Source organism: Oryx dammah, unplaced genomic scaffold (assembly GCF_014754425.2).
Source record: "Oryx dammah isolate SB20612 unplaced genomic scaffold, SCBI_Odam_1.1 HiC_scaffold_26, whole genome shotgun sequence".
NCBI lineage: Eukaryota > Metazoa > Chordata > Mammalia > Artiodactyla > Bovidae > Oryx > Oryx dammah.
In genome coordinates this window covers 25,308,436-25,330,610 of record NW_024070210.1, presented here as the reverse complement: position 1 = coordinate 25,330,610, position 22,175 = coordinate 25,308,436, and the positions used below count along the sequence as shown (strand labels likewise).

Genomic DNA, 22,175 nt, shown 5'->3' with positions numbered 1-22,175 from the left:
TTGGTGTGTTTATTGAGACGAGAGTTACTGTTTGTGTTCCAGCCCTGCTGCTGCTGCTGCTGCTAAGTCGCTTCAGTCGTGTCCTACTCTGTGCGACTAATGCAGATGTCTGCTGCAGTGCAGTTTTGTATTGGCAGTTTTTCCCCCCACCACAGAACGCTCCCTTCATGAAAACAATCATTCTGCATGTATAATACCTGGGTTTTAAAAAGTATTTTATTTTCAAATATCATTTCTAATTGTTTAAAATATAAACTAATTATTGAACTATGGTATGAAAAAGTAGAGAGAAAAATTAAGAAATATTTGGAATAACATATACTGAGGTAATTGTTAACTTACAGTTGAAACATTGTATTTATTATGTTCAGCATTACTGATGGGAGATAGCTATAGGATACTTAAGCCTTTTTGTGAATGAGTTGCCCTGGGATAGTTGGGTTTAAGTCTTGTATTTACCACTTGCTAACTTGATAAGTTTCTTAAACTAATTTTCTGATTTCTCATCTGTCGAGTGAATATAAAAATATTCATCCCAAGGGTTATAGTGAGGGTTAAATAGAATCATCTGCATAAACGTATATAGCAGTGTTGTTAGGCACTTAATAAATGTTTTTGTCTCTTATTTTCTTCTAAGTTTCTAATGAAAGTTATCTTAGAACCCATCAAGAAAATAAAGCAAATTCCTGCTTGTGGAACTTTTAAACTCTGAAAGAGAGTTCTGACTTGGGGAAGGATGGTAGAATTTTTTTATAGTGCTTTAGTAGGATGGGTGCAGGCATAGTACAACTAGTTTGGGGGAATGGTTGGTTAAGTATAACTCTCAGAGAATTGGTCTTGTCGATGAGCAGCCATTGGACAATTTAGATTTTATCAACAGAGTTGGGGAGAAGCAGCCTCTGGAGCATGTGAGGGCCAATGGAAACTTCCGAGATTTTTAGAGTCATCACAGTAGATTTTTCTATCATTGGCTCCTGAAATCTTTTCCCAACCCCACAGTCCTCTTCCCCAAACCCCAAGTATGAGGGCCCTTTACCCTGGTCATGATTTTAGGCCTTTCTAGCTCTTGATCTCAGAAGGAATATCTTTATGAAACTTCTAAGAATAAGTAATTAAGTATTTTGTAGTGTTAAAAAGTCCTCTAAGTCTTCCTGTCTTCTTTGCACCATGTTTTGGATCTTGGTATATACCTACTATGTAGTAGACAAAACAATAATGTATAATAATGAAAAGCTTCAAAGTAGACATATGGCTGGAAGGGAGGGTTTTGCAGCAGCCTTTTTTTTTTTTTTTTGTCTTATAAGAAGTCGAATGAAATAATTTTTAATGGCTAGTTTGCAGACTTCGATATGTGCAAGCAACCTTTCAAAGCCTACCTGTGCATTTCCGGGAGCTCGGTTTGTGACTGAATGGATCAGCTATTCTCTTGTATCTTTTTAATGCATTACTGGTTTCTAGCAGCTGGTACTTAACACTGTTCAGTTATGAGTTTGGTTACTTGTCTGTGCTTCCTGTGATTTCTTTGCTTTTATGAGGTACTTTTTGGCTACAGGTGGATACAGTCTTCTATAAATATAATCTATGCTTTGAAATAAAATTATCCTTGTCCTCTTTGAATACGCAAATCGTCTTATTATCTGTGAGTTTGCCTCTTGTTTTGTGACTTCCTGTGTTCTTGTAATGCTTGCTTACGTTTTAGTATAAGTATAGGCATCCATGAAACACTTCGGTCTGTTTAGATTTTAGGGAAATATAATTATTTGGCCATCATATTTAGGATTATTGGGGTGTTTCTTCCTAACTTTTCAGAATATAGAAAAAGAATTGAATTTCCTATTCTTTCCTAATCAAGCTCTCTTAAGCCCTTTCCTAATCAAGATCTTGCACTTTTCAAACCAGCTTGAATGAAAAATAATATGAAGTATAGTGTATCTGTTATTTCTATATGGATATGCTTACCATAACTATGGAAAATAATTTGATTTACTGTGAAGCTCTTCTAGGGTAAATGTGTCAGATATAATCAATATTTTAGTATTATCATATATACTTAAGTACTTTTCCATAACTTATGAGAACTTTATTTATTTATTTTTTGTTCTACAAAAGATCACGAAAATTTCAATAATGGAGCTTTCTCTTTTTGATATTCAGAGGAAGTTAGAGAACAAATTTATCTACATTTATATAATTTTATTTAAATTTATCTACATTTTGCCAGTCACTGGTAAGAACCTTTCCTTCATGAACCCTACTTTGCTCCTTAAATGACATTTTCCTCCACTTGTGATGTTTGGTACTTATAAAGTAAATGTTCACTGTTCTAGCTTTCTTTAATTTTCTGGAAAGTATTTTTTTTAGCTTCTATATCTTTAAATGTTGGGAACTCTGAAAGACATCCTTTCTTATTTCTTCTCAAGAAAGTATCTTCATTTACTCTTGATGTTTTTCTAGAAATTCCTGCTACCCACAGGTAGAAATGCAAATATGCAAATATAAAATCTCAGCCGTTTAGGATATTTTTAAAATGACCAAGTCAGTTTATTTAAAAAGTTCCATTAGATATGTGGTTTTTTAATAACTACCCCCCCACCCCCGCTTTACTGAGCCATACTTGACAAATAAAATTGTAGGATATTTAAAGTGTACATTGTAGTGACTTGATCTGTGTGTGAATTGTCAGAGAAGTCCCACCATCTAGTTAGTTCACGTATCCATCACATCACCTATTTTATCTGTCTGTCTTTTTTTTTGGTGTGTGTGTGTGTGAGAACATTTAGATTCTCTCTTAGCAAATTTCAGGTATGTAATACAGTGTTATTTAGTAAGTGTTGTTGAGTCACTCAGTCGTATCTGACTGTTTGCAACCCCCTGAACTGTAGCTGACCAGGTTCCTCTGTCCTTGGGATTTCCCAGGCAAGAATGCTGGAGTGGGTTGCCCTTTCCTTCTCCAGGGGATCTTCCCAACCCAGGGATTGAACCCATGTCTCCTGCATTGCAGATGGATTTTTTGGCAATGGCTGAGTTACCAGGGAAGCCCCATTATCAATCATAGAAACCACGGGAGGAGGTGAACTCAGAGTCTTTGTATTCAGCCATCTTAGTGAACTCTCCTTAAACCCATTCAGCTTTTATTTGCCTGGAAAACCCTTTATCTCTTGTTCAATTTTGAAGGACCGCTTTGCTGGGTACAGTATTCTTGGTTGGCATTTTTTTCTTTTAGCACTTTGGATATATTATTTTACTTCCTTCTGGCCTATAAAAGTTTTCAGATTTTGCTGAAAAAATCTGCTGAATATTCTATTGAGGTTTTCTTTTACTTAGCATGTGGTTTTCTCTCACTGCTTTTAACATTCTGTCTTTGTCTTTACCTTCTGATAATTTAATTTAATGGGACTTGGTTTAGACTCATCTTATTTGAAACACTTCAGATGGACTCCCTGTGTCTGGGTATCTATTTCTTTCCTCAGGTTAGGGAAGTTTTCAGCCAATATTTCTTCAAAGAAGCTTTCTGCCTCTTTTTTTTTTTCCTTCTGGGACTCCTGTAATGTGTAGAGTCCCATTGGCTTTCAGAGCTAGATGATTTGGGGCCCAGTTCCTCAGATGAAGTCTTAAAAGTTGGAGTGGTAGATGTTGGATCTAAACTATTCATTTTTCAGAGAGAAGCTAGTAGTTGTGAATTCCTTCCCAGTTGCATGTTGCTGTGCTGGGATTGGAGTTTATGAAGAGAATGTTTCTCAGCTTTTCCACTCATTTGATGTAGGTTTTTCCTTATTTACCCTCTTTGTAGTAGTCACTCACTAGTCTCTGATTTTCTTTCAGAGGAACTTGCACGTTTGGGTGTAGATTCAGTATGTCTGAGGGCCTCTTATGTAGCTGTTTGAGAGCCTCTTATGTAGCTGTTTTTGACCAGAATGAGATTTGTGATTTTTAGATACTGAATAATGATCCAGAGAAATGAGATGCTGTTCATATCTTAAATATGATACAAAAATGAGTCTACAATGTGTATAACTTCATTTGTGCTTGTGTATAATGTAACCTTTTTAATGTAAGTACACTATTAGAGAATATATTTGAAATGTTATCAAAGGGACTCAATGTGTTGTTTATTGATATCATACCTATTTCTAGTTTGGTTCATATACTTGTTTCATAAGTATGCCAAGTACATGTCATGGTGAGGGAGAAGAAATGTAAAATGTGAGTTTATGTAAAGATACTTAAGGAAGGAAGTGCAGTGTACACTTTCTTATGTGTTTTTTTTAATGTTAAAAAAACATTGAAAACTTGGACATCTGAGAAAGCTTAGAAAGCTTCTTGCATTTTGTAACAATTCTTATCTACTAGTTGCAGAGCAAAAACAATAGAAAATTAATTATATAGTAATAAAAGAAAAAACACCTTTAACTATGAAGTCCTCCTATCAAATTCTTCAGTGCATTAAACCTACTTTTGATTATTATTATTTAAAAAACTTATTTAGCAGTTTCAAGAAAAGCTTCAGAACAGCTGTAATTACAGCTGCCGTCTTAGTCAAAATAGGGGTTTTTAAAGGCTCCTCACTCCGCTTTCGCATCTCTTTCACTCACCCCAAGCAACCCAAATTTAGTTGTCAAAGTTTTGGTAAGCTCAGAATTCCCGAAACTGGAGTGCCATGTGTTTAACTGCGTGTAGATGTGATGATTATCTGTGACTCTTATTAAAGCTCCTGGAAACGTCTTCATTTTCCTGCTTCTCTGTGCACAGTTATATGATTGTTGTCTGTTCTGCCTGTTTCTGCATTGAATTTTATAGATACATGAGTATTCCAAACACAGGTTAGTGATTTTTATGAAGGCCTAGGCATCTACTAAGAATATTTAGAGGGATAATAGGTTTCAATCTAAATTAAAGCTAATGTTGACATAATTACACGTTGATTGGAAATACCTAAAAAACTGTATGTCTGGGTTTTTAAAAATTACTTCCTCAAATTTTACTGTGATATAAACTTGCCTTTCACCTTTTCTGAAAACAAATTTGGTAAATTTCTTGAAGCAAGTTCTATTGCTTCTTGAAGCAAGTTCTGTTGAAGCAAGTGAATCAGAAGTAAAATACAGATCCATGTTAATGTTTCCCTTATTCTTCTTTCCTCTAGTTTTATGATCTGGGGATGTGGATGTCATTCTGAGGTCTGGTTTTCACGTCATCAGTTGGGAAATGGCTCTAAGGGTTATGAAGAACTGTGACTAAGCACAGGGTTTGGGGCTAGTCTCCCTGTCCCAATTAATTACCATCTCTTTTGCAGATACTCATTATGCTGAATATTGCTCATGGGCTCTAATAACTTAACTTGGGTTCTAACCAATTTTACTGTGCCTTCTCAGAAATTCAGGTGATTTGTTGTTGAATCACACATAGGAAATTGAGAGTCTTCTGTCAGTGCTAACAGTTTAACACTTAAGGTAGAAAGGCAACTGAAACATGCCTGTATGTGCATAGCACTGTGTTAGCACGTCTTACATTAGCACCATAAGCATCTCTTATCCAAAAGTATAAGGCTACAAAGATGTATAGTTCTTACCTTTAAATAAAGTAGAAAAGGTACAAATATGTGCATTAAAATAATAAATCAACTTTTATAGGGTAAATAAACTTGGACTTAAATTGGCAATATCAGGAACTCTTTAGAATTTAAAAGAAATTCCAAAGATCTAGACCAATGTTTTTATTATCACACACAGTAAAACAGATTCAGAGAAGTTGAGTGAATTACGTTGTTATTGATTAAATGGGGGGTTTATAGAACATTCTAAATATGAACTCAGTAGTGAAATAGGTAGCAAGTTAATGCTTTTATTATTATTTTAGTGTCAGCTGATATTGGTTTATTGTTCAGTGTAGGTTTTCTAGAGAAGCTGCCAATTCGTTTCTCGCAAAAGTATAGTGTATATATTAGTGGAATGTGGACTTAGATAGGTTATTTTTAGACAGCGTAGCTTTGAACAAAAATCATTTTAGAGAATACTGGCAAATTCAAGTGAATAATCAAACATTCATTAAGACAGAATAAGGAAACTATATTTACAAAATTACATAACCTTTAAAACATAATTTGGCTTATAGGCATGAGGGCAGATAGCAGGTAAAATCTGAGATGGAATGTAATTTTAATGATGAAAGTACAACTAATTTTGTGAGAATAAAGGAAGAAACTCAACACAAAGAAACTTGTAGGAAGGAAAATAAAACTTTGAGACTTTAATAAGATAGGAAAAAGGAAATGTGAAAAGCAGTTCAGTTTTATTTAGGGATCAGTCATACATTTATCTCATTATCAAAACTTGTTGTCAGTGTCTTCTTTGACTTCTCCCTTCCTTTACTGCTTCTCTCCGAGAAAGGCCCTGCCGTGGTGTGATACGGCACAGTGCTGTTCTGGCTTTGTCACTTATGACCAGCATGGTCTTGGACTAAAAATTTGCTTATTAAGACATACTAAAATGAATAACTTTTAGTTAGTTAATCAGACATTTGGAATTCAGGTACTTCATAGAAAATGAGACTATGTCTTTGCTCTGACTATAGGATCATTGGAGTAATCAAGTGAAATCACGTGAAATTGTTCTAAGAACCAAAGACTTCACAAAGGTAAATAATATTGTTTTATGCTGTAACTATAAATTCAGTCTAACAAGACAAATATTTGTCTATCCAATATGTCAGAATTAAGGTTGCAGTTTTGAATTAGGGAAGATACAGTTCTAGCTTTTAAGATGCTTTTTGTCTAATTTGACAAAGTAGGAAATAAAATATATAGTGCAGTTGTCTACAGTATATGACAGACTATGAAAAGGGTAATGAGAGGTCAAGCTGAACTGAGTTTTGGCTTTAAGTTAAAGAGCTGCTCACCTGAATCTGCTCCAGGTCCCTGAGACTCAGTCCCACAAGTGACAGAGTGAGCATTTTGACCTTTGATGTATATGTCTTCTGCTTCTTGGGCTTTTAGGTAAGAGTGGACAGATGTTAACGTGGGTTGCCACGTGATAGAGGTCTAAACTTAGGCTTTCCAATAGATGCGGATAGGAACTTGTTAATTTTTAGGTGTACAGATATGAGTCAGTAGCTGACTCAAAGTTACAAAGAATGTACAATTTTTAGTCTTGTTGAGTATTATCAAGGAGATATGTTCCAGGTTTTAACATCTGGGTTGTATACTTTGATAGGGGCACAGAGGATTAAAAGGGGACTTTAGGAACATCTGTTTCAACCCCCTTGAATATACCTTTTACAGGGTCCCAGAATTAGCTTGACTATTTATCATGCTGAGGAATCTTCTGGTTATGTCACATAATACACTTTCTTATGGGCTCTTGTGTTTGGTATTCTTTTTTTTGGCTCCGAATGACCTCCCTCCTGTTGTTGTGTATTCTTTACCTTTTGTTGCATATGCTGCAGGTTTGGCTGAAGCGAGAACCTGTTGATGGAGCAGCCAGGAGTAGAAAGAGAAGAACGATAGGTTCAGGACGCAGGACGAGAAAGGAAATTATAATAACAGTAATAACTAATACTTATTAGCACTGAAGTCCCAGATGCTGTTCTAAATGCTTTTCTTATATTAATAATGAGATGAGTTAAATGAAACATAATAGTATTTACCCATGTTACAGATAAGGGAACTGAGCTATAATGCTTTGCACAGTGGAAGGCAGGGTTCATGATTTTTGATTCTAGAGAGTAAACCCTGAGCACTATCACAGATTGCTTCTTAAAAATAACCTGGAGGCCCCTTTGTGAAAAATTCTCTGCCTTTTCTTCTCTAAATGTGATAGCCATTAGAGATAAAAGATGAATATTTTAAAAGATGAATTGGGTTGGATGGTGATACTGGTGGAGGAGGTGAAATATTACAGAATTTATTCAGCATTTTAAGACTGAATGATGGTATCAGAAAGGAAGGAACCTGAATATAATCTACTGTGCAAATCAGGGGGAAAGGGAATTTTGGTGAAGACCAGATTTTATGATGCTATAGAAGCATGAAAGCTTGATACAGGAAGTTTAGTAAGGGCTTATGGTCACTGGTTTAGGTAGATCAGCACTGTACAATAGAAATACAATGTGAACCATGTATGTAATTTAAAATTTTCTGGTAGCCACATTAAATAAGGTAAAAAGAAATAGGTTAAATTAGTTTTAATAATGTATCTTATTTAAATATTATTTAAAATAATTATTTAAAACTAATGAAATATTTTGCCTTTTATTCTTACTGAGTCTTTGAAGTCAGCGTGTATTTTACACTTAGGGCATTTTTCAGTTTAAACTAGCCATATTTCACATGCTCAGTGGCCACATTTCGCTACTGACTGCCTTACTGGACAGTGCATTTTTATACCATTAGGTTCTTTAAAAAGTTTCTGATTGAATTACAGCTAGATGGCTTATTCTTCCTCTGAGAAGGAGTGGAGGGAGGTCTGGGGCCTAAAGGTACCCCTATTCAGTTGTGTCTAGAGAACCTTCTCATTACGGGGAACATATTTTTTAATACTTAGTACGAAGAGAGTGGGGAAAGATCTACCAAATGTTTAGGTTTCCTATCATTTGAGGTACGTGGGTGTTACGCAGTTAGAGGGACTTCTAGGCCGTTCCAGATCATTTCTGTGGTCATATTAGTTCCGGGCTCTGGTTTCCATTATAAAGAGCAGAGTGCTTTTTCTGTAGACAGAGCTCTGGAAGAGAAGCACACCGTTCTTGAAACATGGTGTCTGTTGGTTCAGGGACTCTGAACCCTTCACAACATCACTGATTTCACTGATGTGCTTTTATGGGATTTGATGTGTTTAAAGTTGCGTTATTCCTCAGGCAGGGATTTCTAAAATCTGCTTTTTCCTTAAAAAAAAAAAAAGAGAGAGAGAAAAGCTCCCACTAAATAAACTTATCACATTAAAAAAAAAGGCTAAATCTTTTGTAACTATTAAAGTGTAATATGCATTCTTTATAAAAATCTAGATAATAGAGTTAGCTGCTTTTACATGTTTAATGAACAGATCTCGAGCACAGGGAAGTGTTCAGTCTGTGTTCAGTCTTTGGCTTCCTCCTGCCGTAATAAGATTCTTTGGGCAGTAGCTCTCCAGTGAATCAGACTCTCTGCATGGGACAGGTAGTGAAAAAGAGACAGTGAACAAGTGGGAAGTATGTGTTCTTTCTGCCTAAGTTATATATGTATATTGTTCTGTATTATGTATCATATGTTATTTGACTAAGAGCCTAATTTGAATGCATTTCATTAAAAATCTTCTTAGTTATCTGTAAAACTAAGATCTATAAAACTAAGTAACTACAAGAGTTGCATTAACTTGTTGAGAGATACCGGGTTAAAATACAAGTTCTGTTCTGTACAGTTGAACAGAATAGTGTACACGTTATCATAATCAGTAGTTTTCATTTTCTGAGTTTGTAGTTTTAGTGGTATGCTGATGTTATCAGGCTTCCCTGGTGGCTCAGATGGTGAAGAATCTGCCTGCAGTGCAGGAGACCTGGATTCAATCCCTTGGTAGGAAAGATCTCCTGGAGGAGGAAATGGCAACTTCCTGGCAAGTATTCTTGCCCAGAAAATCCCATAGACAGGATCCTGGCGGATTACAGTCCATGGGACTGCAAAGAGTCGGACACGACTGAGTGACTAATACTTAGTGACTAATACTTGCTTTCATTTTTTTTGATGTTATCAGTGAATTGTGTTTTACTTCTGAATGTAGTTGTGGTTCAGGTGGGAGCAGGGTAAGGGATGTTTGTGGAAACCATTGCTTACCATTTCGGGGATGTGTTGTGGGAAGAAGCAATCGAGAAATATATTAATACTTGAGAGATAAGACAGTAGCCACATGGGAACAATTTGAGATACTGGGAAATACATATTTTGAGAAAAGTTAGAGTGTTTTTAAAAATGTACAAAACTTAATCATTAGGAACATAATCAAATTTTATAAAATTTGAGTAGGAAACATTAAAGAGGATTAGAGAGCTTTGAATTTCATATTTATTATGTTCATATTTTGTGTGGATGAAATATAGAGTCTTGTTTTGAATTGACCCCCTTGTGGCTTCTTAGACTCTTAACTAAGGATCGTAGTCCTTATGTGTGGAGAGTTCCAAGACTGAGTTTGTCAGGTTATTGAATCTAAAGTCATTCAGTGTTAGCTGTTTAGATTTTATCAATCTGTATCTTCATATTTTCTGCTGGAAGGTTAACAGTCATATTGACCCTTGTCAAGGAGTTATTAGTAATTTATAATTGTAAAGTGCTGTGAAAGCATTAAACACTCTTTAAGTATTATACTTATTTGAACATTCCTTAATACAAAGTAGTTTATTCATCAATCCCTACTTGGTTTTGGTTACTATAACTACCTGTTCTCAGACGTCTGTCACAGTCCTGTGCCCGTCCTTCTTTAGTTCTTAGCCTTGTAGGAACATTTGTGAGTGTGTGCTTAGGTCATTCCCCATGACTGACCTGGGCACAACTCAGGAAAATTCTTGTGAAGTGTGGTTATGACTGCGGAACAGTTTTGTATTGACTGTTGTTGCCTGGCTTCTTGAGGAAGTTGGCTTAGGTTAAAGAGTTCAGATTTTGGAATTACTTGGTTTCTCATGAATCCTGTCTCTTCTCCTTTACCACCTCTAGGCAAGTTACTTGCGCAGGCAAGTTGTTAAACCTTAGTTTCCTTAACTGCAATTTGAAATAATAGCGACTGACTCTTAGGGTTGTTAGGAGGACCCCCATAAAATAATATCTCTACTATTAGGGATATAGCACTTTACTGTTTGTTTGTTTGTTTTTGAATCAAGATGATTTTCTTTTTAGAGTGGTTTTAGGTTCACAACAAAACTGAGAGGGAGGTATAGAGGTTTCCTGAATGCCCTTTGCCCCTATACATGTATAGCCTCCTCCATTTATCAGCAGTTCCCACCAGAGTGGTACATTTGTTACAGTTGATGAACCTGCATTGACACATTGTAATCAGAAATCCATAGTTTACCTTAGGATTGACTCTTTAGGTTGTACATTCTGTGAGTTTGGACAAATGTTTAATGACATGTATGTATAATTATAAAACTGCCGGGAGCCAGCGTGAGGAGCTCCACCATGGCAAAGGTCATGAGGAAGGAGGCTTTGGCATACGCAAAGGCAGGATCGAGCCTCTGGAAACCCCCCTGTTCTTGAGCATCTACCCCCAAAACCAGAGTCCAGCTCCTCCCCCCTATATCCTCTGTGCCTTTTCATCACTTCTCCCCAGCTTCCAGTCCTGTACTATTCCTAATCTTTTTACTGTCTCCATAGTTTTTTGTTTTCCAAGATGGCATATTAGTTGGAATCAAACAGTTATGTAGCCTTCTCAGATTGACTTTGTTTACTTTAAGGTTCCCCTCATGTCTTCTCGTGACTTAATAGCTCATTCCATTTTAGTACTGAATAATATTTCATCGTCTGAAAGTACCAAAGTTTACTTATCCATTCACCTACTGAAGGACATCTGGTTGCTTCCTAGTCTTAGCAATTATAAATAAAGCTACTCTGAGCATCTATGTGCAGGTTTTTGTGTGGCCATTAGTTTTCAACTAGCAGCTACTTTTATTGAGCATTTATTTATTTTAGCCAGACACTGTACTATATTTTATATGCAAAATATCATTTAATCCTTGTTGTTTAGTCACTCAGTCATATCCAACTCTTTTGTGACCCCATGGACTACAGCACACCAGGCTTATGTATGTATAATAGATTGTGAAGAATTTACAGCCCATAGTAATATATGTCCAATAACTGATTGCTATTATTTTATCTCTGTGTGAGTTCTAAGCATGCAGTTTAGGTAGAAATTGAGGCTTTTAAGATGAGACTGACAGTGAGCATTCTGATCAGACCTCAAAGACTTATTAAGAAGTTGACAGTGGATTGAAGGTGAAGTCTATAGTAAACTGTAGTTCAAGGATAATCCACATGGTAATCATTTAGGAAGCCTGTTAAAATGTAGAGTTTGGGGTTCATTTACAGAAACTCAGGCTTTATGAATCAGAATCTCTGGCCATGGAGCTCAGGTTCTGTAGTTTTATAAGCTTAATAAGTAATTCTGATTCACTATGAAGTTTTGAGAATCATATTTTTAATTTATTCTTCCTGATGATTAAAAAATGATTCTAGTGATTTTAAATAGTTGTTTTTCTTTGATATAATAAGCTTTCTATTTTATTGGTGATGAAGCTGGTAAACTTTTTCTGTTAAAATTTTTCCATGTTATGAGGGTAGGAAGGTAGTGATATTTGTTCATTCAACTATTTTTTAGTAAATGTCACTTCTTTAAGGTATATTTTCATTTTTTAAATAAATATTGCATAGTTTACTTTATTATTCAAATAATATAGTCTTTTTGAATAGGATGAGAAAGTAAGGCATACTTCTATGCCTATTATGAAGATAGGTAGATATGCATGCTATTATGAAGAGCATACTATTATGAAGATAGGTAGAGACACAAAGAGAGTGTTTTCTGGTACTAACTAGAAAGGAAAAAATAGCTATAAATAATTTATATAACTAACATGAGTGATTAAAATCTGATGGAAGTTTTCAAAGAGTTTTGATATGGGTTACTTTATTAGTCATATTAGCTAATGACAGAGTCATATCAGGAATGCTTAGCTTCTGTTGTTTTTTGACGGTTGCTTTCTCTCCTAAGAACACTCTTCTTTTGGGTTTTGTCTTTGTTGGCTTCCTGGGAAGTCTTATTCCAGATCCGCAGTTTGGGAAATCAGAATTCATCCCTACAGTGCTTCACATGCACCTAGCTTTCTTAGATTCTTCTGGTAAAACCTTACCCAAAGGAGCCAATGAATTCAAGTCATAATTTTAAACTTAGGTCTTTAGAAGACTCCATTTCAGTGAGTCTTCGCATTTGTATTTTTAGCCCCCAAATCTTTCTGTCTCCAGCATCCACTTTAATAACTCTGTGAGTTAAGCAGTGCTATTTTTAATATCTGTAGTTTTGCTCATTTTCAGAAACTAGGTCAACCGGGCTTTGTCAAATGAAAAAAGGTGCACTTTATTTTTTAGGAGTATCCTTGGACTGAATGAAGCTAAAACATAGACATTGTTGCTCTTCTTTAGATACTCATAGGATATAATTTTGCTTATTTTAACCTCAGTCTGCCCAGTACAATAATATATTTATCTCTGGAAACTCTGGCTTTTCTGTTGTGCTGTTCAGAATTCACATGAATTATTAAAACTTTCTAGTAGGCCTTTTATCAATAGCCTTTTGTCTGACCTCTTCTTTAAAGTTGTCTTCAGCATTTTCAAAAGAATCATCTGGGTCTTTCTGGGGCTGGAGATTTTGCTTCTGTAATGACAGAAGCAGAGAGTGAACTTTTTGGAAGTTAGTAGTAGTGGGGTACAGAAGAAGAGAAAAATCAGACTAAATTATATATCATGCCATTTCATTGTAAAAAATAATCATAACCTTTTGTCCTTTTCGGAGAGTGATGGTGGTGGTTATAGGAAGAGTATAGGGTGAATTAAGGAGACATCAAGGAAAATATGTCTCCTAACATACAGCTTTAATTATTTCCCAAAGGTAGATAGTAAAGTGATTCTTTCCAGAAATTTTTCATTCATAGGAACCCTATCTGCAGTATTGGTATATTTATCATTCACCCTAGAATATTGACAACGTTGATGTTATAGGTAATCTGAGTTACTGCTTTTGTGTCACATTCCTTTCTGTTTTAAGTGTGGGCTACAGACCTATAACAGTGTTGATATGATTATATTACTATTGTAACAGTTTTTCTTTTTAAACCAGAGTAAAACACTCTGATTTTTTCCTTCATTCTTATAGTATTTTTTATTTTCAATAAGTACACTTCCTTCTGAATTATTTCAACATGTTTGGTCAGTCGCTCAGTCGTGTCTGACTCTGCAACCCCATGGACTGAAGAACGTCAGGCTACCCTGTCTATTAGCAACTCCTGGAGCTTGTTCAAACTCGCGTCCATCGAGTCAGTGATGCCATCCAACCATCTCATTCTCTGTCCTCCCCTTCTTCTCCTGCCTTCAGTCTTTCCCAGCATCAGGGTCTTTTCCAATGAGTCAGTTCTTCATATCAGGTGGCCAAAATATTGGAGTTTCAGCTTCAGCATCAGTCCTGCCAATGAATATTCAGGACTGATTTCCTTTAGGATGGACTGTTTTGATCTCGTTGCAGTCCAAGGGGCTCTCAAGAGTCTTCTCCCACACCACAGTTGAAAAGCATCAATTCTTCGGCACTCAGCCTTCTTTATGGTCTACTCTCACATCCATGCCTGACTACTGGACAAACCGTAGCTTTGACTAGACAGACCTTTGTTGGCAAAGTAATGTCTCTGCTTTTTAATACATTGTCTAAGTTGGTCATAGCTTTTCTTCCAAGGAGCAAGCATCTTTCAATTTCATGGGTGCAGTCACCATCCGCAATGATTTTGGAGCCCAAGAAAATAAAGTCTGTCACTGTTTCCATTTTTTCCCCATCTATTTGCCATGAAATGATGGGACCAGATGCTATGATCTTAGTTTTTAAATGTTCAGTTTTAAGCCAGCTCTGGATGTAGCTAGTCTTTAGATCATATCTTGAGTATTAAAGTCATAGACTGTCCCACTAGTGGTTCCGAATCCCTCTGTCAGTACATTATAAACACTTGGGTGTTTTTTTTTTTTTTTTTTTTTAAACATGCCTAGACTCTACCTCAGACCAGTTAAGTCAGATCTCTGGCTGTAGTGTTCTGGACATTATTATCATCATTGGTTTTTAAAAAAATATTCTATCATTCTCATATGAATAGCATTAAGAGCTGCTACTTTATTAATGTGAAGGAGAGTCATTAAGCTAGGTAACTCCATTTTATGTCCTCATTTACTATAATCTTCTATCATTTTAAGCATCTGAAGGATAAGCATAAATTGGTCAGAATTCTTTAACTGGGAGGCAGCAAATAATGTTGGCTTGAAGTTTTCTTCACAATATACTGGACTGAAAACTTTGACTCCTTGAACCCTTCTTCATGGATTTTATTTCCTAGTGCTCTCATAATTTTTGTAATCTTCTATGGATTCTCCCTAATTTCTTCTCAACAGCTTCTTGAAAGTATAGTAATCCAAACTCAATATAAAATTAACAAAACTGAATAGTGGCAGAAGCAGCAAATAAAATTCCTTCTACTTCTTAAATTCTGTGATTTTTATTAAAGTGGAAAACATATTTGTTTCAGATTTTTTATTGGCCTTTTCTTTATGCTTTGGGGAGTCAAAATGTGTTTTCTACCATGATGTTTGTTTTAGTACATTACCTTCTTAGGTTATATTCCCTCTTTTTTCTTTCTCAATTGTACTTTTTGCCGCCATTTCCCTGTATGTATTTGGAAATAGTCAGTACATATTTTCTCATGGATTATCATGTTTTGGAAAAGTAGTTTTCCAGATTGATCAAATCATGGTAAAATTTTATTCCATTTACATATCAGTTAGAATCTAGACAGGGAAGCTATCTACACTATGTATTTCTGCCATAAAATTTAATACAGGGAGTAGGTTATACAGGTATTAATTAGAGGATGAAAAGGCCAAAGGGAAATACTGGAGTAACACAGAGACAATAATTGAAGAAAGCATCAGTCATCCAGAGGACAAGGGGACTAAGAAGAGCTTAGAGTAGAGTTTGGGCTCAAAACTTCTAGATGGGGTACTGTCTGACTATTGCTGGTACTTCTTGGAGTGTCAGAAAAACTTGTGTCTCTCACTGACTGCTACTGTTGGGGTGGAGGGCTTGTGCTAGGTCAATGCTGAGTGGAAAAAGCAAGCTTCTCCTTATTGGCAACATGAGGAAGCTAGCTGGCAAAAGAGAAAAGTAGTTTCCACAGTTCTATTAATATTATCAGCATTACTGAGCTGAGTATTAAAGGGTGGATTTGTTGCTGAGAGACCATAGCTGAAAAACCAGCATGTATAGCTTTCTCTTCTGGTTATAAGATAGCTTTTGGTCTCTTGGTCTCCCTCTTAGTGATGGGAATCCTGCATATTCTTGGTGTCTAGGATTTAGAATGAAAGGAGTTATTATTATTTTTAAATAAGTTGTGTAGCTAATGTGATTTGATAACTGTCACAGCCTTTCTTGGGACCTGAGATTTAATGATTATTCATTACTTTGACTCAAAGGGGTTTCTGTATTTCAAGATCCCTTATTCAAAATATAAAAATTGTAGGAGTGATAATAAACCAGAGATTAAAATTGGTTGCTTATTGGCCAAACTGTGGCCTATATTGGGAACCAATCTTTAAACAGAGGAATTATACTTTCTCTCTCATTCTAATCTTCTTGCAGCAGAGCTTCTCAAATTTTAATATGTATATGAGTTATTTGGAGATCTTGTTAAAATGCAGATTCTGATCCAATATGTCATTGGTTAGGGCCTGAGATTCTGAATTTCTAACAAACTCCCAGTGGAACCTGAAGCTACTGGTCCCTGGACCAGACTTTTTTTGTCTTCCCTTCCCTGGTGGCTCAGCTGGTAAACAATCTGTCTGCAGTGCGCAAGACCTGGGTTTGATCCCTGGGTTGGGAAGATCCTCTGGAGAAGGGAACGACTACCCACCCCAGCATTCTGGCCTGGAGTATTCCCTGGACTTACAGTCCGTTGGGTCGCAAAGAGTCAGACACAACCGAGTGACTTTCACTTTCACTGCATTGGGAACTGTTGGTTTGGCTTGGATCCACTGTTGGACTTGGTTTTGGGTGGTTGAATGAAGTAGAGTTTCATTCAAGCTTATTTTCCAGAGATGTTTTGAGGAATTTTATTAGAGGTATGTATAGCTGTTTCTTTCCAGGTGGGCATAGAAGGGCAGTGCCTCCAAATAGGTTGACTTTTCTTCCATAATTTTGTTGCTCCTCTAGATGTAGAAGCATGCTTATCACTTGTAGTTTTCCTGGAATATCTGAGACTTTTCAGTAACTGTGTACGTGTTTAAGGGAAACTAAACTAATGGGAGACAGGAGAGGAGGACAGTTAGAAAATTCATGTATCAGATAGCTTGTGTTCTTTAAAGCCATTATTCTTGATTAAATATAGGGCTATCTATGCATTAATAAAATTTGGTTTCAATTTCACAATGCATTTTCCCACTTTTGACACTTTGGTATACTTAAAGTATAAGGTCTTCCTTGAGCCAAATAAATAGTAGTCTATCTTAATTGAACTTCACATACAGCCCAAATTTATGAAGTTGTTAATTGCTCTTTATATTTGGATTTTACTTTACCAAGGCATACCTGATTACATGAATAAAAAGTTAATCTTTTATTCAGTTGCTGATTGTCAAGCTCCTCTCCCTGCTTTCCTTATCCCCATTACCCCCAATTCCTGGATTTTTCTTTTTGTCTTTACAGACCTAGATTTTTTAAGACCCTAGGTTGTTTCTTCTTGTCTATTGGTGCTTTATATTTGTATGAATGTTACTCTCAAAATTTTTAAATTCAGGCTATAGGTAATATAATTCAGGGCATGGAATTGAAATAATTGGCCGCTTTATCAGTTGAGGTGAAAGAGTTAAAATGAAAGTTAAGGATCTAGGGGACCCCTACAGAAATGAAGGGTAAAAAAAGGCTCAATTTTAGTATCCTAAACAAAGCATTTTGATTGGCATATAGAGACCCTTGCATGCACACAGACATCCATATTTGAATATTTATAGAAGATAATCTGTCAAAATTACTGTTATTTTAATTTGCCAAGCTTGGCTGATTGCTGCAGTTGAATGTTAGTTGAATTCTAGATGAGGAACTGTAAATATGATCTGGTCTGGAACATACTTTTTGTCCTTGAAGCTGTTTGAGTATTACCTTCTTTTTTTTAAAAAAAAAATAGTGGGACCTTTTTATATTAGCTGAACTTTCATGTTTTCGTTTTTTGGGAAAAAAAGTAGGGTGATAACAGTAAATGTTAATTTTTTTTTTAGTTAAAAAAACTATTTATATTTAGTGATCAGTGTTATTTAAATAGTTTTCAACTATTTGTCCAATTTTTGCTCAAAGAAGCCTTCCCTGGAGAGTTTAAACCTAGGGACATATATCTCTTCAAGGCTTGAGGTTTTGTGTCACATAAGTTTCTTGTTAACAAAGAAATGTATAATTGTAGATAATTAATGTTACCCCTTTGTTTTGTCTCATTTTAAACAGTTGATAATTATAGTGACCTGGTTTCAAGCAGTAATATCTTTCATTGGAAATATGTGATTTCATCAGCTTCTTACGTTCTTGGGGAAAAAAGGTAAGCCATTTTTCATACTTAATATTTAGTAACTTTATAAATAAGTCAAATTTTTCTCTTTTAAAAAAGTTAAAAAACCCTTTTCTCTTTAGGTAGTGTTTTTACACGCAGAAAACACTGTTATTTATTTATATCATATCACTATTCCTCAAAAGATTCTGCTGAATCTACATGATTTCAGCTCTAGAGATAATATGACGGAGAAGGCAATGGTAACCCATTCCAATACTCTCACCTGGAAAATCCCATGGACAGAGGAGCCTGGTAGGCTGCAGTCCATGGGGTCACTAAGAGTCGTACACGACTGAGCGACTTCACTTTCACTTTTCACTTTCATGCATTGGAGAAGGAAATGGCAACCCACTCCAGTGTTCTTTCCTGGAGAATCCCAGGGACGGGGGAGTCTGGTGGGCTGCTGTCTCTGGGGTCGCACAGAGTCGGACACGACTGAAGCTACTTAGCAGCAGCAGAGATAATACGATAAGTTTCTAAAAATCATACGACAGCTTTGTGGAGCAGGACTACATTCTGTGTGCTATCTACTGGGCTGTCTTGTCCCTTTTACATAGCTATTCTCCCCTGAGTTTCTGGTTTTACATGTATAACCACTGACATGACTAGATAGTCTTCATATTTTTGTTTTCTTGCTTTTGATGTTTTTGTTTCTTTATCTCTTGTAAACTGACATAATTGGATCTTACTTTAATAAGATAGTTGGTTATTACTTTTGTTAGAAACTTTGTCAAGTACTAAGTCTCAGTTTTACTTAGACACTGACTTTATTTTGGGGTTTGAGGAATGTGGGGGTCTCAGGAATATATTTTACATTCAGCAAATTGGGTGGAGCTTACAGAGCATTCTTTTCTTTTTTTTTTTTCACAAGCATCCATCTTCTTTCTCTTTGGACAGTTCTTTTTTGTGTAGATTTTCTTTTTTCTAGGAGTGTTTATATTACTGTTCACTTATTACTGTGATCTCTTTTCTCAGTTCTTTTTGTGACCATCTCTACTATCATTTCCAGTATATTTCTTACGCTAATTCCTCAGTGATCCTCCTAACAAAATTATTTGTCCAACTCTGTGGTAATCCTCCGAGTGAAGAGTAAGATTCTTAATAATTCCTTAAGATGTTATGCTTGCTTCTAGTTTTGTAGTGGTTTGCCATCTGTTTACTGTATAAAGGACTCAGAAGTATCTGTTATACCTAATGTATGAGGGATGTGGAAATAATAACAAAATGAAATTTACATTTATGCAAAGCAAAGATGGGGTTAATATATTCCCTTGGGTTTGGCCATTCTGATATTCTTGCTATGTTTGGAGACTTATTTTGCAACATACTTTCAGATTTTATAAGGTGAATTAGATATGTTCATCTTATAATCAGTTTGCTTTTGGTTAAGTATGTTAAAACTCAAGTTGAATAAAATTTAAGTTAATAATATAAAAAGTAATGAGCTGTTCTACAGTGTGATTTGGAAAAAAATTAGCTGTACTTCTTGCTATAAGAACAGCAGATAGCACAACTAAGATTTTCTAAGTAAAGTAATTTTGGTAAAGGTTAATTTCATGGCAATAGAAAATGTTGGGATTTGGCATCCAAATGTCAAATTTCACATACAAATCCTAGCTTTCTACTGACTTTTCTTTTACCCCCAGAGGATAAATCTTAAAACTTATAATTTGTTTAGAAGACACTATAATGCTGTTTTAGGAATAAGAAACTAGCTTTATTTTTCTATAATTTAACAGGGTAACCAGTGCATTACAGTACTTGTTGATAGGTTTTTATAAAGCTCTTATGGAAATTTAATATTCAAGTGTTTACTTAGAAAAAATTTTAGTTTGTCATAATGATGTGGGATCTAAGTGTAACCCAGGATATTCACCTATGTGTTTTCATTGTTTCAGAAAGAAAGGATGAAGTGGATTGTTTAATAGTTTGCCTTTTAGTATTATTTATTGGGTAAACACCATGAGTAATCATATCTTAGGTAATTTTGTGTGCCAGTGAGACAAATTTGTTTCTTAGCTCCTTTATATCATAAGAGGGTTATATTATCACTCTGTCAGTTAGTTAAAGGGTAACAATTGAAATGGATTTTTGTTTGTTTGTTTCTGGTCTGGCATGTAAGAAGCTTAGAAGTCGTTATTCTATCTTAACAACAAGTGAAATAGTGAACAAACTAAAAAATCAAAACTCTTCTTAGATCCATCAGAGAATTGAGGTCACAGGGCAAACCACTGTTCTCTAATTGAAGAGAATGACAGCTTAGCAGAAACCTCAAAAGAAACCTCTAGTGTGTAGGAAAAATCTAAAGTGAGATTGACAAATTACAGGAAGCTCTGTGTTGGCAAACCTGACACGAAAACTCCAGGGGGACCTGGGCGCAGGGGATCCCCACATTTTCGTGACTTTACTTCTAGGAGCTCGCTCAGGTCCTCACAGTGACTATCTGAGAAAAATCCCCTGGTGCTGCCTACAGGGGGAGGAGAAAGTAACCATTTTGAGATATGCCAAGGCATCTTCCTTTTCTTAACAAGATCTGCTCTCAAGAGAAAGTATTTTACCAGAGCCTCATCTGTTAGAGTGTTATCAGACACTAACTGACCTAGGAGAAGGAAAATACCCAACTCTAGCCTTCCGTGTTGGAAGGAGAGAAAGATCCAGTTCTTGCCCTCTGTACCATCCTGCTCCACCTAGGAGGGGAGTGCAAGACTGGAAGGAGCTTGTGAAGTGCACAGCTAGAGGAGCACAGTTCCACTGAAAGGCTGAGACCTAACTTCTACTCCTGCCACACCTTACAACATTAGTAAATTTCTGTTTGCTGTAGTTCCTTTTATTCTGTGCAAGATGTCTGACTTCCAGCAAAAAACTACAGGGCAGACTATAAGAAAAACCACAGTTTAAAGAGAGCAAGCATCAGAATCAGACTCAAATGTGACAGGAATACTGGAATTATGAAACAAGGGATTTAGAACAACTGTGCTATACAAAAAAGATCTTAATGACCCAGTTAACCACTGTGGTATGATCACCTGCCTAGAGCTGGACATCCTGGAGTGAGAACTCAAGTGGGCCTTAGCAAACATCACTGCAAACAAAGCTAATGGAGGTGATGGAATTCCAGATGAACTATTTAAAATCTTAAATGATGATGGTGTTAAAAGTACTTGCTCTCAGTATGCCAGCAAATTTGGAAAACTCAGCAGTGGCCATGGAACTGGAAAAGGTCAGTTTTCATTCTAGTCCCAAAGAAGGGTAATGCCAAAGAATGTTCAAACTACCACACAGTTGCACTAATTTCACATGCTAGCAAAGTAATGCTCAAAATCCTCCAAGCTTGGCTTCAACAGTATGTGAACTGAGAACTTCTAGGTGTTCAAGCTGGATTTAGAAAAGGCAGAGGAACCAGAGATCAAATGGCCAACATCCATTGGATCATAGAAAAAACAAGAGAATTCCAGAAAAACTACTTCTGCTTCATTAACTACGCTAAAGCCTTTGGCAATGTGGATCACAACAAACTCTGGAAAGTTCTTAAGAAAATGAGAATACCAGACCACCTTACCTGCCTTCTGTACACAGGTCAAGAAGCAGCAGTTAGAACCAGACAAGGAACAACGGACTAGTTCAAAATTGGGAAAGGATGACATCAAGGCTCTATTCTGTCACCCTGCTTATTTAACAAAGGCAATGAGTAGAAAACGGTAACAAATACAGTAGATATTAACCCAAGTTTATCAATAATTGCTTTAAATATCAGCGGTTTAAATACACTAAAAGACAGACTGTCAGATTGGATCAAAAGTCAAGATATATTGTGTACAGAAACTCTTTAT

The 22,175-nt window shown here is 35.9% G+C and overlaps 1 protein-coding gene across 2 annotated transcripts in view; it reads left to right on the top strand.

Moving 5' to 3' along the window:
- FUT8 (fucosyltransferase 8) overlaps positions 1–22,175 on the top strand; it is a 316,809-nt gene that overhangs the window by 86,764 nt on the left and 207,870 nt on the right. For both annotated transcript variants that reach the window (XM_040226276.1, XM_040226277.1), the window contains exon 3: positions 18,243–18,333. The gene's annotated coding sequence lies outside the window, so the exon portion shown is untranslated. The remainder of the gene's footprint in view (positions 1–18,242; positions 18,334–22,175) is intronic.